Raw genomic sequence first — 14,954 nt, forward strand, 5'->3', positions numbered from 1 at the left:
TGGTGGAGAAAGAATCACACATTCCTGTCTCATAATCGCTCTATCAGTTGTTCAACTATTCAGTTATCCTAAGCAGGGGAAAGGCTGAAGAATAACACTGCTCCAGAAGTGTTCACAGCTATTGTTGCCTCACTGTGCCATCTTATATTTACTGCTCAAATCATCACGCTATTGAACGTATGGGTCCACTTGTTCAATTTTAATTGTATGAGGCTCACATGGTTCGCTAAGCAGCTGGTCTACAGTATTCAGTGCATTGATTGTGAAGCTTCTGGTGTCAGCATTTAACTGAAATTAGTGATGATACTTTCAGAAACGGAATTGAAGTCACAATTGTTTTGCCACGACCACCATGCTCTCGCCATAAACACTATTCACCCCCTGCCCTCGGAGTCCATTCATACCCAGGACACATCAATTCCTGCTCCCCACCTCCAGGCACCATTCTCCACTCTAGCATCAAATTTCTTACGTGCTTCTGTCCAGACACATCATGTTCCTTTCTTTCTATGCCTTAGTTTATTCAGAATTTCGGCTCATAATTCCTCTCCCACGGAATTATTTTTTCTAAAGGTGCACACAGTAAATGGGTGCTTCTGACAAAGATCCAATAATTGTCCATCCAGGGTTAGGCTCAGAAGCTGGTGCTGGGCCTTCGTGCTGAGCTACTGTAGTCCTTCTGCTGACGGTGCTCCCACCTGGTGTTAGGGAATTCCGGAACTCTGACTGAACGCTGATGAAGTGAGGTCTTATCTGTCCGGGTCAGGATGGTGCAGAAAGAAATGCTGGATCTCACGGCATTCCAGCTCTTCTCCTTGTCACTGTAAAGATCATAGTGCGGGATGTATTGTCGAAATAACCCTGGTGTTTTGGTGCAATTAATTCTGTTGGCGTTCTTCCTATATCCACAGAGGAGGGGGCTGTGAATTATCGAGTGTAATGATACACGTTCGGTGGTGAACAATCTATCCCGTTCTGGAAGGTGCTAGTGTTTATTGTGTGTTGTTGTGATAACCATCCAGATGAGTCGTGAGCGTTCCATTATTTTTCAGATGTGAGGCTTCTTGTTGTTTGATGTGTTTGGTGGGAATCAGGCATCGAGTCTCCAGTAACTGCCATTGAAATGATGTCTGCATGTGGACAAAGTTAGGTTTTTTTTTTAATTCAGGAAGCCTCAGGTGGAGCCCAAGCTGAGTATTGGTGATCAGGGTATTGCTGAGCAGATGCGACTTAATGGCACAACTTAAATCTTCTCAAATAATTTACTGATAGCTTGTTGAGTTTTGCCGGTTGATAGGATAGGTTGAGGCAATCTCTCTCCCTGTCTGGTAATTTGCCTGTTTCACAATCAGGGTAACTGGGGAGCGGGGGGAGCACCTGCTCCCAGTTACAAATTCCAAACCGTCTGGATGTTGACCCTCCCCCTCACTGCTGAATTCCTGCAGCTCCCAATCTGTTCAGTCACCTCCTTAACTCCATCTTTGATATAATTCGCCATTATCTTCCTTTCTCATCCTTGGCATTCTCTCTGGTAGTGCCCTCATATCAGGCTGTGATTAGTCCAGTAACACACACTGAATGACAATGGACATCATTTGGTTTAACTGGTTCAACTCCAGATCTGGTTGGACCACAGAAAACACGGTTGGGTTCAATGCACCTCATGCCAAACTGCTCACTCTTTCAGGAACATTAAATCCCTTCTGCTTCCTCCATTTAATGATAACATATTCCCTCTTCCTCTTCTATTTACCCAGCCTATCTTTCCCTGCATCTTCCATTTACTCCACTGTCTCCAATCTGCCTCTTCCACTTACTTCCCTACCTTCTTCCATCGCCATCACTTTTACTTTACTCTACCCTGTCCACTTCTTTAGTTTCCTCATCCTTTCCACCCTCTTTGTCTTCAATCTAACCTCCTGTCGAGTTAGTTATATAGGTGTAAGTAGGCTTGAGAGTATCTGTTAAATGAAATACAAATTGCAACAAATTCCCCAATTGTCCCCATAACAACATAAGAAACTAAGAAGCAGAAACGGGAGTAGACCATTCAGCCCTCATACTCCGCGCCATCATTCAATGAGATCGTGCCTGGTCTTCTACCTCAACGCTATTTTCTTGCATTACCCCCGTATGCCTTGATGTTTGTAAAATGTAAACATTTATCGACACCAGGCTTGAACATACTCGAGGACTGAGCCTCCACAGCCCTCTGGGGCAGAGAATACCAAAGATTCATCACTCACTAATTGAATAAATTCCTCTTCATCTCCTGGCCTGTCCCTTATTCTGACAATCTGTCCCCTCATTACAGACACCCCAGCTGAGGAAAACATGCAAATACAAAGCTGTAGTTTTTGCACCTCTGCTTAATTATCCTCAGATGTGTTGCATCTGTATGAATCTTTGGTTGCCTATATAATATTTAGTATGATAATAATATTTTGGTTAGCATAAAATCTGTTGTTCGGAAATTATTGTAAATTATAATTAAGGAGAGGCTGGGATTAGGGATTGCACAAGCGGATTTTGTCATGTGTGCAGAATTTCTTTAAAATTCTCAGGGAAAATCTATATTTGTGGACCGTGGTGTGAGTATGAAAACCATTTAAGTGAACTCCAGAAAATATTCAATAAGGTTTTCCATATGCGGCTAAAAGCTATAATTAAAGCTCATGGTGTCAATTCAGATATCGGCCTGAACAGAAAGAAAAATGGTAGTGGGTAGAAGGCAGAGAACTGGGGTAACGGGCATGAAACACAATCGGAAAGAAGATTGATGGCCAGAGGGCGATGTGCTGAAGCTTCCACAATTCATTGTAAGATTTAATGATGCTGACAACACAATACAATTCTCATATAAATGCACACAACAAAGTTTATTGTTTAGAACAAGAGAGCTTAAGTATACAGGGAAGGACGGGATGAAGTTTGCTACAGTTATATAATTAAAAGAAGAACACCTCCGGAGATTCAACATCCGGATTATTGAGTGCATTTCTCGGCACTACGCCTTAAAGAATATATAGGCCTTGGATGAGTTACCCAGAAAGTTAACAATATTCCAAAGGCTAAATTCTGATAAACGATTACACAAGGCAGACACCTGTACGATTGAACATAGACGTTTTAAGCGGGATTTGATTGATACTCTTAGGATTTTTAAAGGAAATTAACATTAGAGGGGCGATGTTCCTTTGATGGAAGAGCATTAGACATGCGGGAAAAAAACGTAAAATTAGAGGCGGAGCATTGACAAGAGAAGGAGGGAAATATTTATTCATGAAATCACGGCATGAGTATGAAAGGGTCAACAAAGAAAAAATAATTTTAATTAAAATTATCTCATGTTATTAGCATGAAAGGAACAGAGTTTTGGAGAGAGGAGGAGAGGGGAACGTAACGAGTTAAGATAGGTGGATTTTTAAAAAAATTATATAGAAAAAGGGCGTCGCTGGCTGGGCCATCATTTATTGCCCATCCCGAACTGCCGTTTCGAAGGTGGTGGTTAGCTGCCCTCCTCAACCGCTGCAGTCCCTCTAGTGTATGTATATCCACAGTGCTGCTGGGGGTGGAGTTGCAGAATTTTTGCCCTGCGACAGTTGGACAACAGTGAAAGTTGAAGTTCGTATACAGGCCGTTTATGATCACAATAAATAGCACAACAGCGTCGATGGGCTGAATGGAAGATTTGTTTTTCCCTCTCTTCAGAAACTGCTTTTAGCAAACTGACTCTCCTCTTTTCCTTTCAATCCACAGATCCACACAACTGTTTCTTCAGCACATGGACCGACCTTACACCCACCATATTGCCCTAAAACACACATGTTGACTTTACAGCCACATTACTGACTCTAAAGCAGACGCGTGACCATATAATCGTAATACTAAAGCAATGACACAGCAGTCTGAACGTTATATTCACAAGGTTTAATTTAGGACTGATCTAGGATCCGCCATATGTATACCATATAACGAACACCCTGTGCTTCATCTCAAACTACCGACTATAATACATACACTGATCTTACACCCACAATATTGGCATGATTTCAAACATGCTGACCCAATACAAGTCATATAACCACAGCTACTAGCCACCAATAGTTGCCTATAAGAGATTATTGGCCCATACCTCATGAAAATGTATATTTCACAATTCCAATGTTTTAGAATATAACTTTTCGTCTCAGGAATTAATCAGTTCAATGTAAGATTATTGGAAAACTTAACATGTATTTATCTTACAAACACGCCTTCGAAAGTGACTATATTTATAAAAAGGGTGACCCATTTCAGAAATTCTTGGTGGAATAGCGCGCCTGGAGAGAGGGAAGTTATATCAATTGGAGATCAAGATATTCATCTGCGTTTCATAACCGAAGAGTCGTGTTGAAGGTAAAATTATTATTTACCGTGAATGTTGGGAACACCCCGCAGTATGCCACGTTAGCATAGCGATGTGTGTGGGATTTCTGTACTTAATTTATCTGTATGTGTGCATTTGTTCATAGAAAGTTCCGTAAAGCGGTCGCCAGCTCCGAACAGGTAGCTCGAAAGCATGCTCCACGATCAGTGACTCAGCTGTGAGACCAGCAGCTGTACAGAAACTGTGGGAGAATGGAGGTTATTCGGGGCGAGGAGTTGTACCTGATGTTCCAATCCTTAAGCAAGGAAGCATTTAAGAAGAAGCTGAAACTGCACAGTCCACAACAATGAAGTCTTTAAATAAAATTGGAGAATTGCTTAGCCAAAATCTCATGAAAGCATCCGCAAGAATTTTCATACCTCGGAGAATTTCTGGATACCTTAGGACAATGAAAGTAAATTCCGGCTGACTGTGGCTTAACTTGACTAAGCCCTCACATAAATAAATGACCTTGTCGATTTTGTCAGATAAAAAAAAAACTCTTGGTGTGATGTAACAAGTAAACCTGAGTTTCAGCAAAATTCTTCATAAATTAGAGAACTAAGTTGGTGGTGCTTAATTTGTTGTTTCTTTTGTTGCGTTTAACAAAATGTGTTCCCTTGATTATAAAGATGGATCTAAGAGGCATATTTCAAAGTCCAAGTAAGCACTGGGCTTTCGAATTTCACTTGAAACCTAAACTATCCCTAATAGGATTCTAACATAATCCCTGAACAGGTATTAAAGAATCATGGTACAGATATTATGCTACCCATACACAGAACAAATAGCATTGCAAATCTAGCTTAGAGCCATTAGAAATTGGGATGAGGAGTAGGCCATTCAACCCCCTCGAGCCTGCTCTGCTTTAAACGAATTAATGGTTGACCATCTGCCTCAATGCCATTTATCCTCTCTATTCTCTTAAAACCTTGATGCCATCCGTGTCCAGAAATCTATCGATATCTTTTTTGAACAATATTCAATGACTAAGATTCCACGGTCCTTTTGTCAGCGAATTCTAAGGATTTACCACCCTCTGAAAGAAGAAATTCATCTTTATCTGAGTTCTAAACGGCTCGTCCCTGATTCTGAGACCGTGTTCGTTGGTTCTCGGTCCCGCCACCAATGGAAACTCCCGTTCCACATCCAACTATTTTTTAGCACCTAGAGAATTCTGTAGATTTCAATAACATCAACACTCATTCTTCCAATCTCTAGAGAATAGGGACCCAGTCTGCTCGGCACCCCCTCATAGACCTGTCCCACCATCTCATAATTATGTCCAGTAAAGCTCCGGAGATGAGGACGCTTTCCTTTTTCTCTCAGAGAGTCATAACCCTTTGGAGATTTCTTCACTGAAAAGGGGCCAAGGCAGGGTCTTTGAATATCGCATCCTTTTTAATAAATTCCAAGAAATGCCCGATTACAGACTAACAGGACTGCAGTCCCACGTTTTCTCTCTCCTTCCCTTCTCCAACCATGGGGTTACACTTACAACCTTCCTATCTGTAGACACCTTTATTAATTAAAGAATGCGTAACAATGCTTAGAATTGTAAAATGTGAGCACCAATGCATACACTATCTCTACGGTTGCTTCTGCCAACAGCCTGTGGTGTAGATGGTCGGGTCCCGGGATTTATAGGCCTTCGTTCCCATTACTTCCTCCAATACTGCTCTTTCACAGATAGTAATTTCCTTCAGTATACAATTCTTACTCGCCCGTTAGATCTCTAACTTCTTGTTTGTTTGTTTTTTGTCATTTCCTCCCCGATGACACATATCAAAGTAATTATTTATCTCATCTGCAATTTTCGTATGTTTCATGATACATTTTCCTGACTCTGTCTGTAATGGAACCACATTCGTAATTGATAAACAGTTAATCTTTTCACACCTATAGAAACTGTTCGTCTGATTTAATGTTTCTCGCTAGATTGCATTCACATTCTATTCTCTCTTTCTAGACCAGTTTCTTGGTCCTCCTTTGGTGAATTCTAAACTGCTCCCAACCCTCGGGCTTGCAACTTTTCTTTTTGGCAAATGTATAATCTCTTCCTTTCATCAAATACAATTGTTAACTTCCGCTGTTAGCCAGGGGTGATTTACATTTTCTTTTTGGTTTTTGCACCTTAAGGGAATGGTTTTTTTTGTAACCTATGCATTAGTTACTTAAAAACTAGCCACCGTGTGTTTACTATAACTTATCTTTTAACTCTTTTTCCTCATCCATCACAGCCAACTTTTCCTTCGTGCTGTAAGTGTTTCCTTTGCTTATAATAAGATCTTAATTTTAGATCGAGCATCATTGTTTTCAAATTTAATGGAGCAATCTTCACACAATGGTCACTCTTCCCTTATGGTCCTTTTACAACAAAATTAATAATTATCCCCCTCTCATTGCATAAGGCTGCACCTACAATGGCGTGTTCCTCCATTGGTTTCTCAACATCCTGCTCTACTAAACCACCTCGTACTCACTCCAGGAAATCGTTCTCCACAGCAATAGTGCTAATTAGATTTACCCAGTCAAGATGTGGATTTAACCCTCCCATGACTTTTCTATTACCCTTGTTACATGCGCCCCTGATTTCATGATTTTTACTGTACCCTACATTACCATTAACATTTGGTTGCCTGCAAACAACACCAAATAAATTTTGTGGTTCTTGCTGTCTTTTAGAGCCACCAAAACTGATACTGCATCTTTTTCGGCTGACCTAACATCCTCTGCCACTAATGTAGTGCCTTATTCTTTATGATCAGCGCTCTTTGCTATTCCACTGCCGGATACACCTGGCCTGCATGGGAAAGATCTAATCATGCTAAGAAGATGGATGTCGTTCTGAATGCAAGCTGCCGAATTATCACAGGTTGTTTAAAACCAGCAAACACCAACAGCCTATATATCCTGGTGGGTATCGCTCCCCCTGATATAAGAACGGTAGCCAGCAAGACAGAGCGACTCCGTCAAACATCAGATGAGAGGCACCCTCTACATGGTTATACAACTACACCCAGCCGCCTGAAGTCAATGAAGAGCTTCATGAACAGTGTTGTTCCATTACAAACAACCCCATCTGAAGCCCGCATCGCCTTGTGTGAAGACCGGCTCGCCAGTCTCGTACAACCCCCAGCGATGGAAATTCTGCCGGATGAAAGCCTTCCCCCAGGAGTTAATTTCAAGTGGGCAACCTTAACAGACCTAGGACTGGTGTAGGTGGTTCAAAGGTGTCACTAAGCAAATGGATACAACCAGCCCGACAACTTGTGAATGTGGAACTGAGCCACAGGCTATGCAACATCTCCTGCAATGCCTATTGCTAGTGGAACTCCGCACTGTTGCAGATCTTGCCGAATTCAACAACAAGGCGCAAAAATGTGTCCAGTTCCAGCTGGGCCATGTATAGAATGTACGTGGACACGATAAGAAGAAGATCAACGCTGCCAGAACTCCTTTACTTTTTGCCTGTCCTTCCTAAATTTCGAGCATCCATCAGCAATTTATATTTTTCCCCGTATAATGACTTATTCTATTTTCGCTGATATTCTGAACTGCTTCACCTCGCAGACTCGTTCGACATTCAGTTATGGCCTAGATATATAATCAAAGTGTAGCAATTTGGAAAATGTTGATACTTATAAAGAATGAAACTGTCAGTAAAGTTTCCATGAACTTGAAATGAACAGAGATTTGGAAATAGCAGAAATCGAGAAGAAAAATGGGGCAATGTAGAGGGAAGGAGAGAGAGCATTAGATCACGAGAGAAACACTTTGAATGAGATATATAAAGTAAACGATTAAATGAACTAAGCAAAGTTTGGGAATTCCATTGACCAGAAATTAAGCCTGAAAATCATTGTTTTATAAGAGTTGAGTTCCTAAACACAAAAAGCTGACTTGGGGCCAGCAAGAAAGGACATAGGTAGCGGAGTATAAACTACAATGAAAAACGGTGATTAGTTACATTAATGTTCCTGGAGTCCTGAAAGCTTTGCTAAAACTAGATATCACCATCAATACTCTTAGAAAATTGGATTATATAGCTTTCCCGGGCAGTAGTTCATAAAAAGTAATCTATTTCAGCCTTGCACTCCCAAAGTCAATGCATCAAATCAAAAATATTGTACAGTGTAAATCCTTTACTAGTCATTGACAAGGCAGTTTTTCATCGTTAGAACAATAATGGAGGAAAGCAATGTTCAACCTTCATAGAAGCTACCGAATGTGCAGCCCAAGAAGACCAATAGAAATTAACTCCATGCGCTGGAACGGCCTGCCAATCAGCAACACTAAAAATGGCCCGACATGAAAAGTAAATGTGCTGAATGGCCTCTCCCAGCTTCCCCGAGGGAACTCAGAATCAAAACGGTGGTATGGGATTGGATTTAGATGCAGACTTGAATCGGGACAATTGGAAATGTCAGTTCCCTGAACGGCAGTATGAAACTAGGCGGGTACATGGAGAACCCCAGTGACTCTTCAAGGATATGTTAGGCGCCAGCTCAAAAATAAGCAGAATTTAATTATATTCAATTTCACATCTTCCTACCATGGGATTGGAACTTTTTGCAGTTATCCCAGTGCCATACCAAAAATATCACAATACCAGCTACTCAGGCACGCATAAATTTATGAATATTAAGGCGGATAATAGAATCGAACCAGCAGTGTACACATCGGCCGAATGTTGACTAAACTTTCTGCATTTCTTTATTGCAATTCGAAGCAGGGACAGAATTACTGCAACAATATTTAAAGCTATGTTCACTGTTTATGCCATTTCGAAATTAGATTGAAGTTGTATTTAACTGCGTCCTTCAACTCTCCTCTGAATTTTCTCTGGGTCCCTGCATAAATAGATGTATTGGTGCAGAAACTCAAGAGTTGCAGCATGTACCCGCTTTCCTGCAGAATAAATTTCGGACCATTCGAATTAGAGCCGATAGAATAATTATTACCTGTAATTCGTACAACTAGGAAATTTACAACATGTGTCAACCAAAGCAGAAGGAAGCTGCCCGAGATGACGAAGAGTAAAATGATGGACTTTCTGCGGCTCTCCATCTCTGGGTCACTCTGATTCTGTCCATTGTTTTGTGCTCGGAGTCTCCTCCGGGCTCGACTGACTGATAGAACATATCTGACAGTCAGTACATTGAGCAGCAACATCAGGTTGAAAGGGAGACATGGGCTTAGAATACGGTCCAACCAGGCAAGCACTGTCCATGGGACGGAAACATAAACGATTTTCCTAATGCTGCACTGCCACGGTACGTTATTGATGACATATATAGGTTCATAAAGGAAGTAAAAAGGGGCGTTTTTCAAGCAGAACAGCACACAGACCATTCCACTAACCACAGCTGCTGTTTTCTCAGTGCAGTATTTCAATTTCAGCTGCTGGGAACAAATGGCTATGAAGCGATCGAAGGTGAAAGCGACAGTTAACCGGACAGAACTGTCTCTGGACGTGAAGCTGAAGACAACAACCAGGGTGCAGGCAGGGGTAGTGGACAGGAAGCTGACTTGGAAATAGATAGTATGAAGCTGGCTTAATATCACAGCAGTGATAACGACAAGGCGATCAGTCACTGCCATGGATACCAGATAATAAGTGATACATCTAGACAGACCGCACATTCCTCGGCACAGGATCACAATCGTCACCAAGTTAGCTGTAAAACTGAGAGAAGGACAGAGTTCGTAATCAGAGTCACAGCTACAACATCACTTTGGCGGCTGAATTGTATGAAACTTGAACTAGTCAACACTGAAGCTGATTGGTCTACCAATGTATTACTCTTTGTCCAACAAAATACATGAATGTTCCAAATAACACTGGAATGCCGAACATGAAAGAAAATGTAGCGTTTTTTGTAGATTCAAGCAAACTTTATATATTACTGAAGTAGAAGGAATATAATTTATCAAGGCATTATATCGACGGAATATCAACATTAACATAGAATCAATTATAATAAAATACAATGAATTAATTCATATTTAACCATAGTAAGTGATGACAATAAGAACTACAGAAGAACTGTAAGAAGTGTTGAATGAAACGAATGGCATGAACTGATATATGCTTAATAAGAAGGTTGTAATACATATAATTAAGGATCAAGGTTGATTAAAAGAACGCCTTGCGCCAGCAATATCGATTGAATTCGGCCTCTACTCCTGTCGAAAGAAGTCAAGGAGGATCAGCAGTTATTTTGCAGTGCACTGAATCCATTAATGGGAGGTGTTATCGCCAGCGATGTCCTGCTAAATTAGGGAGGGAGGTTATAGATTTCTTTGCATTTATTTCTAATATATCTTGCTGGTGGAATGATGGTTATGATTCACAGACAGAGATATCTGCTCTTATAACAGTGGCACGAGTCCCTCTGATTGAAGAATCAGAACGACCTCAGCTCACCTCTTCCTCAGAAGGATGGCAGGCTTGACAGTGTTCCAGTTCTCTACCAATGCACCAGGAGTGTGGAGCTTGATTGCGGACTCGGGATTTGGAGCGGAGTTCCAACTTACTGCCTTCCGATGGAGCAGTATAATTTGACATTATTTTTGAGGGAAACAAAGTGACTGAATACGAATAGAATGAACTTCGCCTCTGAAAGGTCGCACATCGCCTGGAAAATGTCTTACATGTTGTCATAGCGCTGCTGAAACAGTTAAAGTTAATCGAGGATTTCAGGATCTATTCATGGTCTTCAGAAAATCTCACAAATTTTAATGGTATGATAACGTCACACCATGCAATATTAGCAACTGCAAATAATAGGAGTGCAAACAAAAATTGTTGAAAATGCTTGACGTGTTACAAGGAGCTTCTGTAAAATTGGAAACAACAGAAGGAAAAGAATCATATCAAGCTGCTTCAGTACTTCGAACCTAGTTTAAACCACCTGTACACATAGTGCATTACATTGTCCAAAATATTAATGCCATGACTTTAAATATTTCTTGTTGAATTTCTGTCATCTACAAATATCTGTACCATTCAGATTTAAGGAAAGCGGGCATTGGCAGATCATCATAGCAAGATCCATGGAACTGTGAGGGGTGAATAAAATTATGTTCCAGAGCAATGTCTGTAGACGTGGATGTATTATAATGTGTCTTGAACATGCAACAGCATGTTATGGAGCACAATTTCCTTCCAATATTCCACAGAAAAATTATATTCTAACTGGGTTCCTTATTATAGAGACAGAGTTCAATTTATCTTTCAACAAGAGACCGCAGAAGGCACGTAGTGGAGACTAATGGTGCTGCAGTGATGGAATAGAATGCTCATAAGGCAGTTGAGAAAAAAAACGTGAACTCTGTGGTAAGCAATCAGCAACTCATAAATGGCAAGTTTAAAGATTGATTTGTCCAGTTTTTCACTTTCGGCAAAAGTTTACCTGGAACACCGAAAGCATCAAGAAGAGAATAATAAATGGAAAATGCTGATCCATTTCCCAGAGTCTGCATTTTCTGTGAGACTAATATGCTGGTGTCCTCTTCCCTCTGATTTAAGCTGCGTTACACAAACATTTATATCTAACGTTCGCCGATAGAGGGACAATTAGCTTGTACCATAAAAGCGGTTAGTTACAATCATCTGAACAAACAAATTAGTGCAGTCTTTTTCATGCTTATGCTATTTAATGTAACTCGAACCAAAACAATTACTTTAGAATGCAATATAAAATATTTCTAACGATACCTTTAAATAATTGAAACAAAATGTACCTAAGCGACGTGAAATGCTTTTCAGCTACATGTAAAATAGAGGTTTATGTGAAGGATCTATAGTTGGTGCGTTTCCTATGACCTCTCAAATGATATTTGATAATGCGTCATAAAATTGGCTTGAACGCAAATCTAAACCGTGCTGGAGTAAAGGGATAGGTCCAGTGCATGTACCTCATTGCTTCAATATTCAGAAAGTATGGAGCAGGGCTGAACTGTTATTTGTTTTGTTTCAGTCCAGAGGAAGTTAATTTTCGAGTTCCACATGGGTTGTTGTTCGCACCACTGCCCTTCTGATCATTTCATATAAGTTATATTGCATTTTAACTTTTGTCTCATCCATTCAAAATATCATATTCTATTTGAAACGCCTGCATCAACACTCCTAATTCTGTAAGCTGTACTTTATACCATTGCGTTAACACTTCAAGTACCTTTTACCACAACTTAACTATTGCTTACTGTTTCTTGTCACTTAGAGTGCAATGCACCATAGCTTAATCTTAAGTATTAACTCTGCAAGTTCGCTCTAATGCATTTTAAAACCATTTCCCTTGCTTTTAAGATATCATGTTGCATATTGTCATGGTACATTTTCACTTACATCTCATTATATTTTATATCAGATCACTGCCTTATCTTTTTGCTATGTCAGTAAGACAACAATAAGCACACCGTTAAGAGTTTGGGAACGTCACTGATATATGCAAAACAAACCAGCTACCCTCAATCTAAATGAATCATGGTGATTTCTACTAACATTTGGCGCAACTGATAACCCTTCGACAATTTCAGTTTCTTTCTGTACAACTAAGGCCAAGAACAGCCATTCCAAACCCACCATTCGCGTGAAATTAACTGTGAACCTGCTAAAGTATCACAGAATCTTTACAGTGCAGAAGGTTGCCAATCGACCCATCGAGCCTGTACTGGCTCTCTGAAAGAGCGTTCCACTTTGTCCCACTCCCCTGAATGATCCTTGTAACCTTTTACATATTCTCTTTCCAGGTAGCTATCCAATTCCCTTCTGAATTCCCCTCAAAATCTTACGCATTCATTTTAAAGGCACAACTCCAATTGTGTATTACAATCTATTTTTTTCCCTTTATTGTAAGACGATTTGAAACCTCACTCCACTAGCACATTGCTTTTTTTTAACTTGCCACAGATTTTCCGATATTTGATTTGATTCCTCCATGTTTCTGTTTAGGAGTCTATGCGGAAGATGGCATGTGAGTTTAAATGCTTAAACGGATTCATGAAAGGTATATGGCATGGCAATGGGACAAGTAAATAAGCAGAAATTGGTCAAGAGGAAGCGGAAACAGCATTGCTAGAATAATTGCCTACGGCTGCTGAACGAAAAATATAAATGGCAGGGTGGCGTGTGATCTGAAATGGCTAAACTCAGTTTCGACCCCGGTGGCTGTACACTTCCTAAAACTAAATTTAAGTCTTATTCTTTTGTTTCCATTGATATTTAGCAGAACAGTAGAGAAGTTCAAGGGCAGAGGGAGATCAGGCGGAGTGGTCTGCAGAATTATAACGGCAGCTGGCTGAAAGTGCAGATTCAAATGCACACACTGAATAGTTGTTCTTCAAAGTGCCCACCAAAACTGTGATAGCTTTTCTGGCACATCCTCTTTAAAACGCAGAACGTCAGAAAGATTGGGAAGCCTCAATTATATTGTCTGCATTTACACTGAGACACAATCGAACGATATTTTCACGGTCTGATCCAGCGAATGTTTCTTCATCATCTAGCTGGCATTTGGACACGCCCGTTATACTCGACCTGCAACACTGCCACAGTTAAATTTGTTCCTGCCACTGTCCCCCAGAACAGTTTGTGTACAGTTGCCTGTGTGTTCCGATCAGAAGTGGAAGATTAGCATGGCTCACCTATAACCTCATCAGTTAGGAGAAAATAGTACTCAGTTCCAATGGCAAATACTAAAGGAATAAAAATATAAAAATCCTTCCATCGTGGCATCCATCCATCCATTCCATCCAACCATCCATCATGGCTTCCATCGATCCATCATGGCAACCATCCATCCATTCCATCCATTCAACCATCATGGCATACATCCATCCATCATGGAATCCATCCATCCATTCCATCTAAACATCCATCCATCCATCCATCATCCATTCATCCATCATGGCATCCATCCGTTCCATCCACCAACCCATCCATCCATCACGGCATCCATCCATTCTATCCACCCATCCATCCATTCATCCACCATGGCATTCATCCGTTCCATCCACCCACACATCCATCCATCCATCAAGGCATCCATCCATTCCATCCACCCACGCATCCATCCATCCATCATGGCATCCATCCATCATGGGATCCATCCATTCCATTCCATCCATTCACCCATCCATCCATCCATCATGGCATCCATCTATTCACCCAACCATTCACCCATCATGGCGTCCATACATTCCATCCATATACCTGTTCCATCCATTCACCCATCATGGCATCCACCATCCAATCCATCCATTCCATCCATCCATCATGGCATCCACCATCCCATCCATCCATTCCATCCATCCATCCATCCATCCATCCATTGATCGCTGCTAGACAAGGTATCAATTAGAAGGACACTGTAAGGCCGGAGGGTCAGGTATAAGGATAGTGCTAGATCGGAATATCAGGTACAAGGTCACTGTTAGAACGGGGTGTCAGTTGCAAGGACAATGTTATACCAGGGTATCAGTTAAAAGGTCGCTATTGTGCAATGAGAAGGGGTTCATTAATTTTGTGTAATGAGAAGGA

This window comes from Cetorhinus maximus, unplaced genomic scaffold (genome assembly GCF_964194155.1).
Source record: "Cetorhinus maximus unplaced genomic scaffold, sCetMax3.hap1.1 HAP1_SCAFFOLD_464, whole genome shotgun sequence".
In the NCBI taxonomy this organism is placed as follows: domain Eukaryota; kingdom Metazoa; phylum Chordata; class Chondrichthyes; order Lamniformes; family Cetorhinidae; genus Cetorhinus; species Cetorhinus maximus.